Source organism: Rutidosis leptorrhynchoides, chromosome 6, assembly GCF_046630445.1.
Source record: "Rutidosis leptorrhynchoides isolate AG116_Rl617_1_P2 chromosome 6, CSIRO_AGI_Rlap_v1, whole genome shotgun sequence".
Classification (NCBI taxonomy): Eukaryota; Viridiplantae; Streptophyta; class Magnoliopsida; order Asterales; family Asteraceae; genus Rutidosis; species Rutidosis leptorrhynchoides.
Window position 1 is genome coordinate 371,221,670 of NC_092338.1, and position 10,831 is coordinate 371,232,500.

Here is a 10,831-nt window from a genome sequence, read left to right on the forward strand (position 1 = left end):
GACAATATAAAAGATTTGAATGGTGCCAAATGACACCATAAAAGTGAATGTGGCTACTGACTAAACAACAAACTTGTCTTAATAGCTATTGCAACTTCTTAATCCTAATCCTAAGTTTACTATATATATCAACGAAAGAAAATTAACATGAAATTAACTTGTACCCATAAGAATTAAAAATAGATAGATGCTACATTAAAGAAGTTGATCATATTAAATAAAACATAAAACATATACAAATATATGGTGACCAATAATAGAATCAATAGGGAAAAAAACAAGAAAGAAAGGATACGTACTGATCGTAACCGTAGAGTTATCGTGTTGAAGCAAACCTTAAAATTGAGGATGATGATCAATAAGAACACAATTTAATATTGAGCAGCCATTTGTTTATCCTATAAATATGAAAGCGTATGTATATATATACACAGTAGAACCAACCTTATAGAGTTTATTTGATATTATAATTCCTTATATTTCTTTGGCTCCAAGTTTAGTATCGATAAGTATAATTCCTTTTATTATTGAGATATCGTTTTCATATTTATCTTAGTATATATGTAAAGCAAATTCTCCAGGATCGTTGACTTTGTAAATGAATGTATGTATAAATAAATTAACAAAAAGGATATTATTCTCTCCATAAATTTATATTTTTCTGTTCGGTCCAAATTGTTGGTTTTTTCGGGTTTGACCCGGACCGGACCGAAACCCGAAAAAACTTAAATTTATGGACCAAGGACCGGACCAAACAAATTTGGGTACTTCGGTTTTGGGTCGGTTCCACTCCGGTCCTCGGCTTTTTTCGGTTCTACCCGAACCATGCACACCCCTATTTGTGATAGCTTCATTCGTGCCCTTTGAAAAATCGAATTATTCTATCTGTATTATTCAATAATTATAAAACTCTATTTATCAGCTCATATTCATCAGAAAAACATATTTATTGTTAGCCATGACGACCTCACTCAAATTTCGGGACGAAATTTCTTTAACGGGTAGGTACTGTGATGACCCGAGAATTTCCGACCAAATTTAAACTTAACTCTAGTTTGATTTCGACACGATAAGCAAAGCTTGTAATGTTGAATCTAAAAATTTTAAAGTGTTTTCATTTATGCAATTACCCTCTGATTGTGTTCGACGATTCACGAACAACCAAATGTAAATAGATATGTAAATACTTATATAGATAAAAATATAAATATAAGTGTATATATGAAATATTGAATTAATAAAGTACATTTAATTAATTAGAATTAAAAATGTAAAATAATAATTAGAATAACTAAATTACTATTAAAAGAAATATATGTATGACATTATCATGACTATATATGATTTTTAACATATGTATAAAGTATAAATAATGAAAATTTAATAAAAAGTTATTATTACGAATATTAAATAGTCTTACCTTCATTATTATTAAAATAAATATCAATATTAATAAGATTATGATACAAATATAAAATTTGATATGTGCAAACTAGTATAGTATTACTATTAATATTATTAGCATATTAATACTATTATAATTAGTATTATTAATAATATTATGAATATTATTACTAATACCATTTTAAAGTTATTATTATTATTATTATTATTATTATTATTATTATTATTATTATTATTATTGTTATTTATTAGTATCATGATTAATTAGTGTTATTATTATTATTATCAATAATTATTAGAAAATAATACATGTTATTATTATTAAAATTAATAATAAAATTTTCATCATTTTTTTAATCATTATAATTTATAATTAATATAATTATTATTATTAATAATATATTTATTAATTATTAATTTATTTATTTATCAAAACAAACCGTACCATTTTGTTATAAGTAACAATCAAACTGTGTATAATTTTTTTCTTGTCCCTGATTTGATTATAAAACGGAATCCATATAGGAATCAAATTCGTACAAAAATTATTGAAACCAGCTGTTGATTTATATTTTTTTATATATTCCTGATTGAATATTGACTCAAATTCGTTACCTGTCTTAATCATTTCACATTGCAGACAAATCCATCGTATCATCTTTATTAAACTTCAACTATACAATATTTAACATAATGTAAAACCATACTCTTCTACAATTCAGGATTTAAAACCAAAAACACAGCAAAATATGAGTCGTATCCCCCTGTTCTTGTTTATTTTTCAAACCAATCGATTTCTTAACAAATTTCAAATTGTGTAAATGCAGTTATATTAGAAAACACTCGTTTAAACTATCTGCAAATCCTCAAGTTTCAATTCTTACTATCGAGTTCTAATTTTAGAGTCAAAGTATGATTTTTAAAAGTCAACAGATTTGTTTATAGAGAAATTTGAAAGTAATTTAATGTTCTGGGTTAAATTGATGAGTCAGACAGTTCGTAAAGAGGATTTCCAACATTTTTCATTTAGGGATCGATATATGAAACGCTCTCAATTTTGAGTTTGATTATCGAGTTCATCGAGCTTTAAACAGGAACTGCATCTGTTTCTTTTTTTTATTTTCTTTATTTTTCTTTCTTTTCTGTTAAATTAAAATCACAATTTATAAGTTGTTTCCATTTTAATTATAAGTATTAGAGCAAACGATTATGTCAATAGAGATTAATATTTTGATTACTGAACGAATTACTTGGGATGAAGAAGAAGAAACAGAAAATGATTTAAATTAAGTAAATCATAATGTAAAACAGTAAAGTGATCGGTAGAGCATTGGTTTGGTGTGGTTTCGGGTTTATGAGAGGTCGCGGGTTCGATTCCCACTCAGGGCAATTATTTTGGAAAAAGCCATAAAAAGGGTATACACTCTTATATATATATATATATATATATATATATATATATATATATATATATATATATATATATATATATATATATATATATATATATATATATATATATATATATATATATATATATATATATATATATATATATATATATATATTCTTATTATTATTACTATTAGTTATTATTATTATGTTTATTATTATTATTATGTTTATTATTGTTATTATTGTTATTATTTGTATTATTATTATTATAAGTAGTATTATGACTATTAGTAGTATTATGTAACACATATTAATATTATTATGACTAAGTAAGTAAATTACTCCTAATATTATTATTACTAACATTATTATTACAAAGTATTAACAATTAGTATTATTATTGTTATTGTTATTATTAGTATTATAATTGTTATTATTATCATAATGATAATCATTATTCGTATTATTATTATAGGTATTATTAATAATATAAGTTATTATCGTTTTCATGAATATTCGTATTAGTAACATTCTATAATTATTAGTATTATCATTACGTAGTATTATTATTATTATTATTATTATCATTTTTAATAATGTTAACAAATCATTAAAAGTATTGTTATTAATATTATCATGAGTATCGTTATTAGATAGTTATTAAAAATTTTATCATAAACATCTCTAATAGTAAAATTAGTATTTTTACAGTTATTATTATTAATATCATTACATTTATCATTAAAAGGATTTTTTTAACATTTTTATTGTTATTAGTAATAATAAGTATTATCAATATTATCATTTTACCATTATAAATATCATTTTAGTATTAGTACAATTATTAGTTTTAACAAACAAACGATATATATATTTTATACATTAAACATAACAAAATTAATATTTTCACATACAAAATAAATACATGAAACACATATATATATTTTTGATATAAAAATGATATAACTAATAAATTTAAATATATAAATATATATATATATATATATATATATATATATATTGTTCGATTTCGATTATGTGTATTAATAAATAAACAAATGATATAGGTTCGTGAATCTGAGGACAACCTTGCATTGTTAAATATAGTCATATGTATTTTTATTACAAAATACATTAGGTGAGTTTCATTTGCCTTTTTACCCTTTATATTTTTGGGCTGAGAATACATGCGCAATTTTTATAAATGTTTTAGGAAATAGACACAAGTAATTGAAACTACATTATATGATTGAATTATCAAAATCGAATATGCCCTTTTTATTAAGTCTGGTAATCTAAGAATTAGGGAACAGACACCCTAATTGACGCGAACTCTAAAGATAGATCTATCGGGCCCAACAAGCCCCATCCAAAGTACCGGATGCTTTAGTACTTCGAAATTTATATCATGTCCGAAGGAGGATCCCGGAATGATGGGGATATTCTTATATGCTTATTGTAAATGTCGGTTACCAGGTGTTCAATCCATATGAATGATATTTTTGTCTCTATGTATGGGACTTATGTTTATGAGAAATGGAAATATGAAATCTTGTGGTCTATTAAAATTATGAAATGGTTATTTATGTTAAACTAATGAACTCACCAACCTTTTGGTTGACACTTGAAAGCATGTTTATTCTCAGGTATGAAAGAAATCTTCTGCTGTGCATTTGCTCATTTTAAGGACATTACTTGAAGTCGATCATCGCTCTGGGATCAAATGTTGATGACTTCGTCCAGATGGATTAGGACGGGGCATTTCACCGAACACCAAAGCCCATACACATGGCTTGGTAGAAACATTTTCCGAATACTAAGGAATGCTTAGTTGCACCAAGTCTTACGCCCTTCGCCCATTAATCAAAACGTCACCGTAGGGTAATTCCATTAGGAATGTCACCTGTAACAATAACATGCACAACACAATGCATTCAACCAACCGAGCTCATCGGCACATAATAAATAATCAAAGGACATATTTATTAAAACGAAATGTACCTTAACGTCTCTTTGCCGCACCCGTCCTGCTAACTCGGGACATTCCGACTTACGATGTCCTTCCTCTTGGCAATTGAAGCACACCGTGCCATCACCCTTTGGCACCAAAATTCCCAATACTTGTAACCCCTTACACCATAATTATAACACCTAGACGCACTAGAGTCCGATATACCCGTCCGTGTACCACTCGTTCTCACACTCGGAACCTTAGTCCTCTTACTTGGAGTACCATACGAAATAACCCTTCTCTCACTTGAAGGTTCACCAATCTTCGATCGCGAATACGACTCAAAACCCCTAGCCACTGCGAATAACTCCGCAAACGACTTCGCGTACCCCCGGCTAATTTTATTCTTCAGGTCATCATTCAAAGTTCGATAGAAATGTGACGACCCGGGAATTTCCGACCAAATTTAAACCTAATCTTTATATGTTTCCAACCCGATAAGCAGAGCCTGTAATGTTGAAATGTTAAAAACTTTTAACTATTTTTAATGAATGCATTTGACCTTCGACTATTCTCGATGATTCACGAACAATAAATTGTAAATAAATAAATAAATAAATAAATATATATATATATATATATATATATATATATATATATATATATATATATATATATATATATATATATATATATATATATATATATATATATATATATATATATATATATATATATATAAACGTAAGGATATATTATAATTGAAAATAATAAAATATAATTATATATGTAAAACAAAATACAAAATAATTATATTGTAATTTAAAATGAGTCTGTATATAAATAGATATAAATTCTATGTATAATTATTATTAAATGTATAATGAAATATATATATATATATAATGTATATATGTTATGTATTATTAGTAAACATTACATAAGTAATAAATTGTAACATAAATATATTAAAAGTAATTATAAGTTAAAATATAGTAGTATTATTATTACTCCCGTTATTATTAATATTAATATCAAATATCAATATTAGTGTTATTGACATTATTTTAAATAAAATCTAATAATGTGAATTTGTTATATATAGATTGATATATGAAAGAACCCGTTCATATACATTATAAACGATTCACAATAGTTGATTACATCGCGAGGTATTTGACCTCTATATGATACATTTTATAAACATTGCATTCGTTTTTAAAAGACAAACTTTCTTTACAACGAAAGTTGACGGCATGCACACCATTTCATAATACATCCAACTATAATTGGCTTAATAATAATCTTGATGAACTCAATGACTCGAATGCAACGTCTTTCAAAATATGCCATGAATGACTCCAAGTAATATCCTTAAAATGAGCTAATGCATAAAGATTTCTTTAATACCTGAGAATAAACATGCTTTAAAGTGTCAACCAAAAGGTTGGTGAGTTCATAGGTTTATCATAACAATCATTTCAATATATTAATTGACCACAAGATTTTCGTTTATAAATATATGTACACTCGCAAGTGTATAAAAGTATTCTATAAGTTGTAGGCACCCGGTAACAAGCCTTAACGTTCATGTTTTACCCTCTGAAGTACACCAGATCAGGTGTGTTTAAAATAACCTCGAAGTACTAAAGCATCCCATAGTCAGGATGAGGTTTGTCAGGCCCAATAGATCTATCTTTAGGATTCGCGCCTACCGTACATAGACAAGTAGTTTAATGTTACCAAGCTAAGGGTATATTTCTGGTTTAAACCCACGTAGAATTAGTTTTAGTACTTGTGCCTATTTCGTAAAACATTTATAAAAACAGCGCATGTATTCTCAGACCCAAAAATATATATAAAAGGGAGCAAATGAAACTCACAATACTGTATTTCGTAGTAAAAATACATATAACGTCATTTAATAAGTGCAAGGTTGGCCTCGGATTCACGAACGTATCAATATTGAGATTCAATATTGCAGGAAAGTACGTAGACGCAATGGAGATGATAAACACTAGATTGACCTCACGAGCATACCCATGAACCATACCCATCACCTCCATAGCTATAACCCATAATTTCCTTAGCTTCGACTCATTCAAAAAAACTATTTTGAAATCACTCGGACAGCACTCCGTCGTAATATTTTATGTATACTAATAATATCTTGAAATAATACAGAGCAAATATATATATATATATATATATATATATATATATATATATATATATATATATATATATATATATATATATATATATATATATATATATATATATATATATATATCAATTGAGAGAGTTTAGAGAAATATATTTTCAAGTTTCTATGAAATAATGAAACCTATTGAATTCTATTTATAATAGATTTTTGAATTATAAAAGTGAATTATTAAAGTATGAATTATTAAAGTGAATTATTAAAGTATGAATTATTACAGTGAATTATTAAAGTATGAATTATTAAAGTATGAATTATTAAAGTATGAATTATTAAAGTATGAATTATTAAAGTGAATTATTAAAGTATGAATTATTAAAGTTAAAGTAAAGTAAAAGTAAAGTAAAGGTAAAGTTAAAGTATAGTAAAAGTATAAAAAACTATGTATGCATAATACGCGTATAAATATATATAATATTAATTTAAATCGTTATATATATTTAATGAAATAAAATATAAATATCGTTATATTTATTATACTGGTTAAGTAATGAGTTGTCAAAAGTGATTCTAGATATTTATAAAAGTTATATACGTTTTAATAATAAAGTTCTTTTTAAACTGAAAACGTCTTTGTACGTTTGAAAATAGATTAATAGAATATTATGGAAACCAATTCTCCACTAACTTTTGTCTAACTTTCGTAAATGACACTTTTTGTTTTTATTTATAAATAGCTTTACAAATTATTCTGAATATCATTAAAAGGAATAGATTTTCTCAAATCATAGTGGACCTCTTAACAGAGACTTGTAATCATAATTCAATGTTTCTGATAATTCAATCATTTAATATATATTTTTTTTCCGTCGAAAATCATATTGAAACAAATACGTTCGTGTAAAGTATTATACGTTTAATACTTTATTAATATTCTCAAGTTATAATATATATATATACATATACATATCTATTTATATATAACGGTTTGTGAATCGTCGGAATTTGGTCGAGGTTATAATGAATGTATGAACACAGTTTAAAATTCTTGAGATTTAACTTAACAAACTTTGCTTATCGTATCGGAATAATATAAAGATTAAAGTTTAAATTTGGTCGGAAATTTCCGGGTCGTCACAGTACCTACCCGTTAAAGAAATTTCGTCCCCGAAATTTGATAGAGGTCGTCATGACTAACAATGAGAATGTTATTATAACGATTATAGAGTTTTATCATGTTCAAGAAGAATGGATAAAATAATTCGATTACTCGAAGCGTGTGAGTGAAGTTATCGTAAATGAATGAAATAAGATAATAGTGATTCGTCGTATCTTTTGACGTCATCACGATTGATCTCCGAAAAGAAAATCTTTGTAATCTATATTGGATTTGATTATTCGGCGATTAAGGAAATTATGATCCTCTTCGAATTAATGCGATAATCCATTTTGATTTCTCTGTCGGATATTTCACTATAAATCCACCTCATTTGTTTTCTTACAACTTACACCTTCTCAACTCATATTTTAAAGTATTTGTCAATATGCTTCATCCAGTGCTGATTCTTGATATACTCCTCACTTTCATATCTGTCGCTCTTCTTTTTTATCTGCCTCCAGAAGAATCTATTTACTTCTACTATACTCTTGGTTTTATAGTGTTTTTAGTTCTCCCGTGTCTTTATATTGCTATATGCATTGATATATACGGTTTGTGATTTCTGGGTTGTTGTTAGGTTTTATATCTTCCCTTATATTTCAAAGTCCTTGCTTCTTCTATAATCATTGTCATCCACAGTTAGTGCTCTCTTCTATTTGCTATGATTTATACTCCCATTTCTAGTTCGGAGCTTTGTCCTTTCGTTTCTTCTTCTTGCGATTAAGCACCGCTTGTAATGGTCCAGAATTCGCAGATATAAATTTCGGAATGAACATTGTTAATGTTCTAGGAAGGAAATTGTAATGATACGATCTTGACTTATCAAATTACCAGAATACCTCGGAAAAGGCTGAATCATCAAGAAATATTTTTTTGATATTTAGAGATCAAAGAGAATACAAGAGTCGTGTAACATAGCACATGATGACGTTATGATCTGTGAATCATCATGTTCCATTTAGAAACTCAGCATGAATTACTGTAATATAATCACGTTGATCAAGTGTCATTATATTATACTAACTCATGCTTCAGCTCCCAACACTTCTTCAAGAATATTCCTATTTTAAACTCGAATGTTTCAGAATTTAGAAACTAAAATAGTTTCTTTTATGATATAATACAAATAGCGCGAAGAGGTAAATGATTTCAGATAAGAATAATTATAAAAATATCTTCAGAAGTATGGATGATATTTATAATGAAAGATACGATGATATCTTAGAATGTCTAATATCAGAGGATGATGAAGGATATTGTCTGCAGGGGTTTAGAGTCAGGAGCAAGGTATTCATTAATGACTTCAGCAAGTACTGAATCATTTGGATTCTTTGAAGGCAGGTTCAGCCTTTATGATTTGTCCACAGCCTCCTTCATACTTTGCTCAATCCGTTTTCCAGTTCCAAAGCTTCTCTTTTTCTGAGCTTTGCCAATATACTATCCTTTATCATCCAACTTTTTACTGTTAAGGTCGTTTATAGTTTTTGCTGCTTCATCAGCATTTTTCAAAATTTCGAGAACTGGTTCACAGTTTAGGGTGTTTTTCAGAAATTTCTCATTCAAAGAATGTAAGTCTTGGAGGTAGACGTTGTGTGTATATGTAATTGTTGATGTAGACATGCTGCGAGGTTTCAAAATACTGATTGCTGATTCTCAATAATTGGTATGGCAATTCTTGTTATAAGGTACGAATGAGTATATGATAGGGTTTCGATAATTATAATGATTTTTTTTTTTTGGAAAGTCAAAGATCAATGAAGTTGTTGGTAAGTTTATTGCTAATGTGGTGAATATAAACGATTCCCCGGTAACGTTGGCGAAAGGGCAACGTATCTATCGAGGTTATAATAAGACTGTTTTGATTGAGAAGTCGAAGATGACTTATTGGAGCTGTGACAAAACTGTCTATTTTGAAACGGAATTGAAAAGTTATTTTAGCTAGTAAATGCCAAAGGGTCTAACACGGATACGTGTCGAACTATGACTTGGGTTTTGAGAGTTTTTCAGGTGTATAACTGTGGGTAACATGTGGTTGGATCATCATCTCGATTGTTCCTTAGTTGAAGTGTCTTCAGGAATTTCGAAGGGTTTGAGCACATATTGTAATCGTTAATACATATGATGTTCTAACACAGTTTTGAAGTCAAAGTATAGCTTTGAAAGATATAGGAATCTAAGAGTGATGATACTGGTTATATTTCGAATTGAATTATGCGATTTCAAAATCAGAATATGTAATTGAATTTGAATGAGTATGATTGTTTTGATTTATATGAAAGAATGGATATTGTTGTGAAAGTAGGGAGTATAGTTGATGATTGCTGAATCAGTTTCGAAAAATATAATATATTAATTGTGAATTTATATATCTCTCGGGTATTACCTACCCGTTAAAAAAAATTTCACAATTAATATTTTGTACAAAAGAAGTTTATTACAGTCTTTATGAAAATATATGTGTATATTTTCTTTAGATGTAATATAGATTTAATGAGTTAATATTAAATTAAACTCATTTGTTTTATGGTTGGAACTAGAATTGAGTAATCCGTAAAACTTTATAAATTGCATAAGTATTTCTTCAATAATATTGAAATTATGAATCATTACTTTGTTATTTGTTGGTTTTCGTGAAATTCTTGTGAACTTCGCAAGGTACGAATGATGTTATTTGAAAAGTTTCGAGTACATCGATGATGAAAGTGTAAAATCAAAAATATATTCGAATAAGACACTTGATTTATTATAAATTGGATTT